Genomic DNA, 12,994 nt, shown 5'->3' on the forward strand with positions numbered 1-12,994 from the left:
CTTATGGACTTGATGGATCAGATAATAAAAACGATGCACAAGCAGCCTTACACTCCTCTAAAGATCTGCGTGACCAGTTCTGTGATGGTGTGAGAGAACAACCTCTTAGAATAAGACTAAGAGATTTGATCCATGTTAATCCAGAGTGGACCATTCATGATGTTAGAGAAGAGGCTACTAGATGGATGGCACAATATGAAAATCAGTCATCTAGATACAAATCTAACAATCCAGTCCTTAGTGAAATGTCTGCTTCCTGTGAAAGCTCTCTCTCACCCTTCTGAGTATGGGGAATTGGTTTCTTTGCTAAAAGCTCAGCAGGTCCAATTAGAACTGGTCATGAAGGCTTTGACCCCTCAAACTTTACCTCCCTCTAAAATTCGCAATTTTCGTCCTAGACGAACTGCTGATGGAAAGTTGGTGTTACCTCAGTGTTTGCAGGAAGGGTCATCCGGTCGCTCCATGACGATCATGGTCATCAGGTGGTGGAGTGGACTTTGCAATCAGTTCGCTCACAATACTATTGGCCCAATATGTATTCAGATGTAGAAAAGAGAACTATAGACCAGTTTTCTCCGTGATCGTTTTCCACAGACCGCTGCAGCCCCCTCTGCCCCAGGACCTGCGGCACAGGCAGCACCGCCTCCGGCTCCGATCCAGTCCACTTCTTCCGACTGTCCACTGCCCAATCCGCCCAGGTTTGATGGAGATCCCCGAAGATTCAGGGGATTCCTAATGCAATGCAATATCCAGTTTAATCACTCTCCCCATAGATTTGCCCATGACTCTTCAAGGAGGCCTTACGATTGCGCAATAGATCTCCTGCCCGGGGCCCCACTGCCAAATAGTCGTCTTTATAATATATCCAAACCAGAAAGAGAGACCATGGAACGATACATACAGGAATCGGTTGCTGCAGGCATAATTCGACCCTCATCATCCCCACTTGGGGCGGGTTTTTTTTTTTGTTGGAAAGAAAGATGGCACTCTAAGGCCATGCATCGATTATAGAGGTCTGAACCAAATTACCATTAAAAATAAGTATCCACTGCCACTCCTATCTTCAGCTTTCGAACCAGTCCATGGGGCCACTGTGTTTTCGAAACTTGATTTACGAAATGCCTATCACCTTCTTCGCATCAGGGAGGGAGACGAGTGGAAGACGGCCTTCAAGACCCCTATTGGTCAGTTTGAGTACTTGGTCATGCCATTCGGGTTAACCAATGCCCCGGCCTACTTCCAGACACTGGTGAATGACGTTTTAAGGGATTTTTTGAAAGTCTTTTTTTGTCTACCTTGACAATATTCTGATTTATTCCAAGAATGTGCCCGAACACAAGAAACACGTCCGTCTGGTCCTTCAGCGCCTCCTCGAGAACAAGTTATTTGTGAAGACTGAGAAATGTGAATTCCACCAAGCATCGATCGCCTTCCTGGGCTACATTCTTGAGGGCGGACAGGTAAGACCCACTAAGGAGAAGATTAAGGCGGTTTCCTTAAAACTCTGATCGTAAGTCAATGCAGAATTAAAATGCCAATACGCACTTCTCTGTAAAATGTTTCTCATAAAAACACTCCCTAAAAGTAATGAATGGTCTGTGAAGGCCACAGGTAAGATCTGGCATGTTTTAAACACATTAAAATGGTGTTTAAAACAATAAAAACGATCTAAACAAGCTAAAGAGATTTTATCTTCTGTAATGTGGGACCATATAAACTGCCTGGAGCCTGTGTGCCTCGCCTTCATACATCCACCAGGCTGTGAGACGCAACCAGCTGCTTCAAGATGTGTTGGGCCATCGGATGCGGCTCTGCGTGATTTCGATCTAAAAAACTCGTTTTCTGTACATTTAAAATCCCCACCTATAAAAACGTAATCTTCAGTCCCACAATCCCCCAACCTTTCCCCAATTTTTTCATAAAAACGCTTCTTCTCTGCATTGGCTATCGGAGCATAGATGTTAATTAAAACCAAATTAAAAAGCTCAAACTTTGTCTTCACTAAAAGACACCGTCCTTGTATGACGTGCTCGGTCTCTGTGCTAGGTGGGGTAAAAGCTTTACAAAAAAACAACCCCTACACCTGCACTTTTAGAGGTGCCATGACTCAACACTATTTCCCCCTTCCACTCTTTAACCCATTCTGTTTCAGTCGTTTGATCACTATGTGTTTCTTGTATGAACAAAACATCAATTCTTTTCTGACTAATCATTTGGTAAACCAAAGCCCTTTTTTAGCCCCCCTCGCCCCGTTAAGATTTAAAGATGCAATCTTAAAAGAATTCATAATGACTAAAAGGCTAAAAACAAAATACAAAAAACAACCCATGAGTGATGTTAAAAAGCTATTATGCATCATTAAAACTGTTTTCTAACTTTTGTCATTATTTTCTTTAACCTAAAAACCTGACACTTCTTTGTGTTTTGCATAGTATCTTGCAGAGGAATAAAATATTTTTAAGTCAGGAAAATAGCTCTCTATTATATACCCCTAAGTTCTTTCATTTCTTTTATGAATGTTCTAAAGCTTCTACTGGGTATCTTGGTTCTTTACTCCCTTGTGACATCGAGATCTCACTGGTGTCAGAAAAACAACTCTCCTCATCACTGCTTTCAGACATTTCTTTCCTCTCTCCAGTTACCTTGTTAGCCTGCCTGCTGGCCTGCTCTGCGGTCACCACATTCCTTCTCTTACTCCGTCTCCTTGCTGGAGTACATGCTTCCAAATCCATTTCCTCCTCTGCCTCACCCTTTTCTTTCCCCTTTCCACCTCCTGCAACTGATTTCTCACTGTTTATTTCTTTCACCTTTTCATTCGCCTGTCCCTCTCCTCTCTCTCCCATATCTCCACACACTAGATGTATCCAATTTTATTTCACTCCTTCCTCCTGCCCTACCTGTACATCTCCACTCTCCCCTTCTACACTCTCACCACCATCACCAGTCAGCCCACCACCACACACCACCGTGCTCTCATTCTCTCTCACACACACACTCCTACCACTTCCCTCCACTGACTCAACACTCACTTCCTTCACCACTTTCCCAAACCGGAAGAAGAAGAAGATGGCCAGGTGTTGATTTCCTGGTTGATTCAAGTGTGGTTGGGCCCACGCGTTGTTGGCGTGGGCCCAACACTGAACACATTGAAAGTGGCGCGGGAAATAGCGTTGCCTGGGCGTGGGTGCTCGACGCTGTGGGTATGTTTTATAATTGTGTTTTATTAAAGATGAATTGCATGTTTATGTATTGTTCTTATTTGGTAGGATCCACTGGGATTGACGACGCCAGATTTGAGCTTAGAGTGATTTGTGCCCTGCAGGTGTATTTAATGTGTTTTTAGACTGACTTGATTAAAATGATTTAATAACGATTTAGTAACTTTTGTGTGTTTTTACAGTGGTCGCACTGCCGCATGCTGTCTTTTTAGTTTTGTTTTTCTTTTTTGTTAGTCCGCCCAGTTCCGATGCTTTGTCTTTTGTCGCAGCTGTGAGGGCGGCTAACAATTCTTCATTGTTTGTTTGTTTATTTAAGGCACTTCTCCGACTTCTATCACACTGTTTGTGTTTCCCATTGTGGGACACAACCGCAAGATCTAGTTAGTGGAGAATTCTTGTATGTGAACCAATAAATATTATTACTTATCATCTTGGTGAATGTTTACTGCCTCGACCTAAGGGGGAACTTGTAACATTTGGCGCTGTGAGCAGGACTGTAGTTCGGGAAGTGACCTTTTTTTTTCTTTTAATTTTTTTTGTATGATTTGAGTTATAAAGGACAGCAGGGGCAGCGGCGTGAGAATTTCCGCTGGTGAGAGGCATCAATATGGATGTATCCAGTGGCGCTGCAGCCAGGGATGAGCGCGATAAGCAGGCGATCGCAGTGAATAAAGGACCTGGAACGCCAGCTGGCAGCTTTAACAACAGCGGGATCGGACTCGGAAAGACCGTCAACGTCGTCAGGAGCTACAGAAATTGTAAGGCACAATCCTGTTATTTATGTGCAACAAGACAAGAAACTACCATTATTCTCTGGAAAACTAGATAGCGCAGAGTCGCTGACTTTGGACGAATGGATTGAACTGATAAGAGACTATGTGCAAACAAGAGGGAACACGGAAAAAGAACTGGCGCAGATTATCTATGAACATCTAGAGGGCGCTGCCCGGACTGAAATTAAATTCTTGCCAGTGGCTCAAAAGGAGAATGTGGAATGTATTTTTGATGTCCTTAAAGATGTTTATGGTTGTATGCATTCAAGAATTTCGTTACACCATAGATTCTTTAACCGTAAGCAACTTGAAGGGGAATCTTTGATTGATTATTATCATGCTCTTATGGACTTGATGGATCAGATAATAAAAAACGATGCACAAGCAGCCTTACACTCCTCTAAAGATCTGCGTGACCAGTTCTGTGATGGTGTGAGAGAACAACCTCTTAGAATAAGACTAAGAGATTTGATCCATGTTAATCCAGAGTGGACCATTCATGATGTTAGAGAAGAGGCTACTAGATGGATGGCACAATATGAAAATCAGTCATCTAGATACAAATCTAACAATCCAGTCCTTAGTGAAATGTCTGCTTCCTGTGAAAGCTCTCTCTCACCCTTCTGAGTATGGGGAATTGGTTTCTTTGCTAAAAGCTCAGCAGGTCCAATTAGAACTGGTCATGAAGGCTTTGACCCCTCAAACTTTACCTCCCTCTAAAATTCGCAATTTTCGTCCTAGACGAACTGCTGATGGAAAGTTGGTGTTACCTCAGTGTTTGCAGGAAGGGGTCATCCGGTCGCTCCATGACGATCATGGTCATCAGGTGGTGGAGTGGACTTTGCAATCAGTTCGCTCACAATACTATTGGCCCAATATGTATTCAGATGTAGAAAAGTAGTGTAAAAACTGTGAAAGATGCGTGGTGTCAAAAGCTCTGTTGCTAAAAGTTAGAACTTTTATGGACACAATTAGGGCATCTAGACCTAATGAGATCTTAGCAATAGATTTTACAGTTTTGGAACCCGCTACTGATGGTAAGGAAAATGTCCTTGTAATGACTGATGTTTTCTCAAAGTTTACACAGACAGTCCGTACGAAAGATCAGCGTGCGAGTACAGTTGCAGAGGCACTGGTCAAGCACTGGTTTCAACTTTTTGGGCCTCCAAGCCGGATTCATTCGGATCAAGGACGAAACTTCGAGAGTAATTTGGTTCAACAGCTCTGTAAACTTTATAACATTGAGAAAAGTTGCACTACTTATCATCCCGAGGGGAATGGGCAATGTGAACGGTTTAACCGTACTTTACATGATTTGCTGCGAACTCTTCCACCTGAGCAGAAACGCAAGTGGCCCCGGCATATTTCCCATGTCACTTTTGCATATAACACAACTGTCCATCATTCTACTGGTATGACTCCCTACTTTTTGATGTTTGGTAGGAAACCACAGCTGCCTGTGGATTTTTTTGTGGGATTGAGTGAAGATGATGGGGGTCCTGACCTGCCCTTGGAGGAGTGGGTTGAAGAGTACCAGAAATCACTGAATTCTGCTTATGATATTGTACACCAAAAAGTTAAGAATAGGACAGCTCGGAGGAATCGGGATGGGGATGCCGCCATAGATTTTTAGGAGGGAGACTTGGTATACGCAAGAAATCATGCAGTAAAATTCAGGATTTTTATGATGCCACCCCATATCGAGTAGTTTGCCCACCTCCTGATTGAGGGGTAGTGTACTCTATAGTCCCTGTGGGTCAGGAAGGGCCCCCCCGTTAGGTCCACAGGACTGAGCTTAGAAGTGTCCCTGAAAATAGCGGTGTGGATGGCTGTCCAGGAAATGTTTTGGTGGATGCGCAGACAGACATTAGGGGGGGAAGATGGAATGTTGGATTGGCCGGAATCTGAGGTTCAGTCTGATATTGAGAATGAGGAGGTTGGCACTTTTGAAGATGTAACTGGTGATGTGCAGCCTCTTGGTGATCAGGAATCCACACAGGAGATTGATAAGACCATTACTCCAGAGCTTAGGAGGTCTACACGGAAAACTGCAGGGCAGCATTCTAATCCTTATAGGCTGCCCTGTTCGGTATGGTGGACATGATTCGGTTTTTGGGTAATAGCTTTAGGTACATCGTCGGGTCGCCGATGCATAATGTTGGGGAGGAATGTAACAGGCGGCACCACTAGGGGTCGCACTCCCTGCAGCCTGAGGCTCCATAAAGGGGAGGGGAGGCTGGAGGATGATGGCCAAGTGTTGATTTCCTGGTTGATTCACGTATTTAATGGAACGGCAGAAACAGAAGGAGTCGTGTTGGTATCCTTAGCCTCTTTGAAAAGTGATCTACTCAGCTCACTACAAATGATTATAAATCGTAGAGGAGACACTCCGTGTGCTTGCTCCTTTTAATCAAGTGACAGTGGAGCTGTCTGAGGAAAAAAGAGTGTCTGGATCAAAGATAATCCCAATCCCAAAATGTTGCACCACTCACTGCACGCAATGCAGTAAATGTAACACAGAAACCACAATTAATCCTGTGGAAAACCTGAAAAGACAACCTCTGACCAAACTGCTGGACCCTCGGTTTCAAGACGATGGCATTCTTAAGTGCGTCAAAAGCCAATGATGCAGTGAAAAGACTAAAATCAGAGTGCGGCAGTAATGAGAGATGCTGTACCGACACAAATGGAAGACGCCCAAGCTGGCTTCAACTCAACCATCTGCTTCCACTCCAGGTATGTCATGATTCTTAAATGTGTTCATTTGTATTGTAATGTTCATGCAAATCACTCCATGTGAATACAATGAATTAGTAACACAGATCCATTTTATTGTTTCCTCAGATGACAACCTGTGGCACCAGCAAGACATGGAAGTCAAGGAGAGCAAGGGCAATTCAAATGTCACCACCGATGCCATTATCGAGGTACAAAGATACATCTCCGAGGAGAACACACTAAGATCACAGGATCCACTACAATACTGGAAATCGCAAAGATGAAATTACCCTACCTTGTACAAACTTGCAATGACATTTTTATGTACGCCGTCTCATCAGTGCAATGTGAAAGGGTGATCTCAAAAGCAGGAAAAATGGTTTGTAAGCGGCACAATCGCCTTGGCCCAAAGATGTTAACGCAGCTCATGTTTCTAAATAAAAATGTGTGAATGAACCTTGTTCAGTCTGTTTTCCAGTCTGTTGAAGTTGCCTGTAATTACTTTTTAAATTCAGCAGATGTCGCCATTGAGTGATACAGCAACACAGTTTCAGCACAGTGTCAACACAGTTTGGGAAGTGTGCCATATCAATCAATCAATCAAATTTTATTTGTATAGCACATTTCAGCAACAAGGCATTTCAAAGTGCTTTACATAAAAAACACAAAGTCATGCAACATACAATAAAGACTAGCCTCAGTCCGGTTCTTCACTTAGGATTCTAATTCCGAGGACAGAAAGTTTTACTCACAGAGAGAGATGAGCACCACTCACTCTTGTATGCACACACACACACACACACACACACACACACACACACACACACACACCACACACACACACACACACACACACACACTACACACACAAGAATGACACAGCAATAAACAACAAACAATTTCCTATCAGTGTGAGGATTCTTCCTGATGGGAAGTCCTCATAAAAAGAGGGGAACTTTTGTATATTTTAGTTGAACCAACTGGGATTCTTCACCCTCTGGGAATTTAGTCAAGTTGTTCTGACAAGACCTCCAACCTGGGAATTTAGCTGAGAGGTATCAGCTGGGCCTCCAACCCTTTGGTACTTTAGTCAAAATACTATTTGACAAGGACTCCAACTTAGGAAAAAAACAAAAACAAAACAAACACCATACACCCAATGGGGCATCATCTGCCCATCACTACTTCTTCTGCTATCACTGTTAAAGTTGTATGGCGCCACCTGCTGGACAGCAATATATTCCTTGAAGCAAGAAGAAAGCTCAATCTTTCCACTGGCTCCAAAACCAATAGGTAATAGAACTTGAAATAACCTAAGAACTTTTCAAACGCTTCTTTGTCAATATATTTGTGGTGATTGTGTTGACATTGAATCCATTCCTACAACCCAGGTAATTCACACGTACATTACATGCAGAGCCTCACCTGTCATCATGGAAGAATAATATAACCCAAGAAGCCAAAGAATGTGCAATTGTGCCAAATAAATTACCATGGTGGCAGTTCTTTATCAATATCTGTACAGTTATTCACAATTATTTACTTTTACAAAACAAAACAGATTTGGTGTCAATGATGATCAGCAACTTTTTTCTGTTACTGGAGACTTTGGTGATGATATGTGAGTTCATTATATTGAAGATGGAGATCGGAGGCAGCTTGTCTGACATACTTTTCTTCTCAGTCTCAACATACAAGTCGATCGCCACAGCAGCCATTTTGTTCCTGTATCTGTGATCAAGAGTGTCCACATATTTTCTTTTTATTGGTCTCGGAGCCATGGGCCCACTACTCTTTGCACATACGCTTGCCTGCTAAAATGGCGGCAATCGTTTCCTGTTCAGACTGTGGCAACTATGTATTGATCCCTAGCAAGCTCTTGAGGAATTTGCCCGATCCGCCACGTTGGACATCACCTGATAAAATAATTAAAATGGGAGGAAATGTTTTAAAATGTTCATGTGTTAAATTTCATTCAGATAAAGTGTCATTTTAAAAGATGAGATGGTTCTAAAATAAAAGCAATTAGAAGGTGTTTTGTAGTACCTGTGTGTGTGTGTGTGGGGGGGGGGGGGGGTGCAGCAGGCATTGTGCTCCTTGGAGGGGGGCTCACCCTTTCATACTTTGAAAACCCCTGCTTTAAAGCCTGTCAAAAAACAGCTTATCTAAAATCGCTTCCATTTAGTTGATTTCAATTCAAAGATGGTCATGGGATGCTGCATGGTTGGCTGGTTAAACACACAAGAAAAGAAACCAAACCTTTCATTTAATTGTAAATTTTTACTGAGGAAAGAAACAGGCGATGGAAATCAGCCGTCAATCCTAATGACTGTCAGACCTTTGAGTCATTGTGGATTTTCAGCAAACACTTTTCACAAGGTAAGAAGATTAATGTTCATATATTTTATAAAAGATCAAGTATTTAAAGATGTCACATATTGCTTCATGGAGAAGGTGAGCATGAAATCATTAGTAACCATGGAGACAATGCCTAGCATGTATGGGAAAAAAATGATGAGCATCTAATTTTTTGTAAGTTTTTAATGTTGCTCTGGTGTAAGGGGAGACTCTATTTATGACAAAGTGAAATAAATAATGTGGTGTGAATTCAGGCAAAATCAATAATTTGATGAACACATCAGGAGGGAGGAAGTATGGGTCGGTTTGGAAGCTAGCTATTTCCAACTTTCGTAAATAGCACCGTCTATGAGCCCCAATCAGGTTTGTTACGTTCACAGACAAGTTATCTCCACTTGAACAAGAAGAAGCTACGAATAAACTGATAAAAACAACTTGGGAAAATAACTTTAGTCACTCTGTTCGATTCTCCCATCCTTCACTTCTGACGTTCGTCATGACGCCTCGAATGATCAAGTGAAGCAGTTGCAAAGGGTTAATAGTTTGAATCATGCAGAACTGATCTGACTGTTTCCATAGCAACGATCAGAAGCAGGACACTGTCCCAGTACTACAGTGACCTCATTGTAGCTATGACATCATCTATGACATAGATGAGGTCATAGACCAAAGAAATTCTGAGGTTGTAAATCCTTGCATCTCAAAACATCAGGTAGTATACAAGAGACTCTTTCACTAAGCTTAGCAGTGAGTTTATTGAGTACTTTAGACTAAAAAGGATTTTGACCATGTCTTGTCAGGAGCCCATTGATGTTTTCAATGAATTTCTGTTCAAGCCTTCCCCGCCTGGGAAGTTTGCACTCATGAAATTCAACGCTCTGAGGACGAGAGCAATATGGAGTATGATATTTTTGATCGATATCTGTTTCTGCCTTCCCCACCTGGAACCAAAACATCCTCGGCTGAGGATGTTTACTCTGAGGAAATTCAAAGCACAGAGTATGATATTATTGACAGTTATCTGTTTAAGCCTCCCCCACATAGAAAGTTGGAGAAGAAAATTGATTCCTCTCAAGTTTACGTTCCTTCCTATCAAGAGGAACCTATTGATGATTTTAATGAATTTCTGTTCAAGCCTTCCCCGCCTGGGGAAGTTTGCACTGATGAAAGTCAACGCTCTCAGGACGAGAGCAATATGGAGTACGATATTTTTGATCGATATCTTTTTCTGCCTTCCCCACATGGAAAGAAAACATCCTCGGCTGAGGATGTTGACTCTGAGGAAATTCAAAGCTCTGAGGCTGAGGGCAGCTCAGAGTATGATATTATTGATCGATATCTGTTTCTGCCTCTCCCACCTGGAAAGGATGTTGACTCTGAGGAATTTCAAAGCTCTGAGGATGAGGGCAGCTCAGAGTATGATATTATTGATCGATATCTGTTTAAGCCTTCCCCACGTAGAAAGGTGAGGAAGAAAATTGATTCCTCCCAAATTTACGTTCCTTCCTATCAAGAGGAACCTATTGATGAGTTTAATGAATTTCTCTTCAAGCCTTCCCCGGTTGGGGAACTTTGCTCAAAGGACAATCAAAGCGCTCAGGACGGGTGCACGACGGAATACGATATTTTCGATGCCTATTTGTTCAAGCCTTCCCCAGCTAGAAAGCAAACTGCCCCAACTGAGCAAGTTTGCAGAAAGGAAATTTATACCGCTCAGGAGGAGTGGCTCGATGATTTTGATGCCGTTCTCTTCAACCCTTCCCCGCCTGGGGAAGTTTGCACTCATGAAATTCGACGCTCTCAGGACGAGAGCAATATGGAGTACGATATTATTGATAGTTATCTATTTCTGCCTCCCCCACCTGGAACGAAAACATCCTCGGCTGAGGATGTTTACTCTGAGGAAATTCAAAGCTCCGAGGCTGAGGGCAGCACAGAGTATGATATTATTGACAGTTATCTGTTTAAGCCTTCCCACGTAGAAAGGTGAGGAAGCAAACTGATTCCTCCCAAATTTACGTTCCTTCCTATCAAGAGGAACCTATTGATGATTTTAATGAATTTCTCTTCAAGCCTTCCCCGGTTGGGGATTTTTGCCCTGAGGAAAATTTAAACTTATCGGGAAGAGTGCACCATGGAGTATGATATTTTTGATAGTTTTCTATTTAAGCCTTCCCCACCTGAGGGGCAAACCTCTACGGCCGGAGAAAAGGCATTAGGAGGTGAAGCTGTTGAAGAGACTGTTGTAGAAGGGAAGGACTCCTCTAAAGAACAGTCTTCCTCTGCTGGGGCATTTTCTAGTGGCATTTCAGGTCCTTGTGTAAATTTGCAGACTGTTGAAGCTGAAAATGTAACTGCGACTTTGACGGAAGAGACTCCTCAGCTAGAGGTCTCTGATGTTCTCCAAGAACAAACTTCCCCGGCTGGGGACGTTTGTGTTGATAAAATTCAATGCTCTCAGGACAAGTGCAATATGGAGAACAGTAATTTTAATAATTATTCGTTTCAGCCTCCCCCACCTGAAACCCAAACATCCTCGGCTGGGGAATTTTGCTGCGAGGAAAATTTTACCTATCGGGAAGAGTGCACCATGGAGTATGATATTTTTGATAGTTCTCTATTCAAGCCTTCCCCACCTGAGGAGCAAGCTTCCCCAGCTGGAGAAAAGGCATTAGAAGGTGAAGCTGTTGAAGAGACTGTTGTAGAAGGGAAGGACTCCTCTAAAGAACAGTCTTCCTCTACTGGGGCATTTTCTAGTGGCATTTCAGGTCCTTGTGTAAATTTGCAGACTGTTGAATGTGAAAATGTAACTGCGACTTTGACGGAAGAGACTCCTCAGCTAGAGGTCTCTAATGTTCTCCAAGAACAAACTTCCCCAGCCGGGGAAGTTTGCGATGAAAAGGAGAGAGTTGAGTGCGAAATCTCAACTTCTGCTCCAACAGAAAAAGCCATGGAGGACAAGCCTGACGTAGAGACTCCTGCCCAAGTGAAGAAATCTTCTAAAACTCGAAAGAAAAAAACTTCACCAACTAGGAAAGTTTGTGCTGCAAAGAAGACCACTTCTTGTTGTCGGATAGCTTGATTGACAGCAGCATTTTACATCTGCTTGATTTTTAGTACGGCCATAGATCTTTGTCATCATGATATGGATGGACATGCAAATGAAAAGTGAAAAAACTTGCAAAATGTCTTAGAGAGAGTAATTACAACTTCCCATCAATTTCATCCATCCATTTTCTTCAACTTATCTGGACGTGGGGGTAGCAGCTTGTTGCAAACCTTGAAACATCTTGGCTTCCTCCAGTCTGCTTGATCCCTTCTTACAGACGCTTCATTGTCCAGTTTGTTGCCCTGATGAACACAGAGGTGTTTGTATTCTTCCCCCTTTATGGACATTTAGTTTGATCTAATCATGTTCCTCATAAAATAGCTTTTTTGTTCCAGGTTCTCTTTGGTGCTCCAGCTTCCTGGACACAGTCTGTAGTCTCTTAATAATCCTTAGGTGTCAAGAAAAAATACATTTCATGACTAAAATATCAAAATCAGGGGAACAGTGGCACCATTCGTATCATTGTTGTCTTGAAGAAAGAAAGTCTTGGGTTTGAATCCTGGCCTGGGTTCTTTATGTTCTGGGTTTGCATGTTCTCCAGGAGCATCAGTGGGTTCTCTCCGGGTGCTCCGGCTTCCTCCCACAGTTCAAAAAGTTTCTGTGCACATTAGATCATAAGTGAGTTGTTATTCACTCAAGTGAATCGTATGTTCTTTACAAATCAGTTTAGACATTGATTGTTTCCGTCTGTGGATTTCAGGCTGCACAGCTCCTCCATGGTGTACAGTAAACACTCTTTGTGTTCACTTGGCAGCGAAAATGCCAATCGCGCCGCAGTTGTCATTGTTCTTGTGATTCAGGGTAAAATTTGTGATAGT

This window comes from Poeciliopsis prolifica, unplaced genomic scaffold (assembly GCF_027474105.1).
Source record: "Poeciliopsis prolifica strain line A6 unplaced genomic scaffold, Auburn_PproV2 SCAFFOLD060, whole genome shotgun sequence".
Lineage (NCBI taxonomy): Eukaryota > Metazoa > Chordata > Actinopteri > Cyprinodontiformes > Poeciliidae > Poeciliopsis > Poeciliopsis prolifica.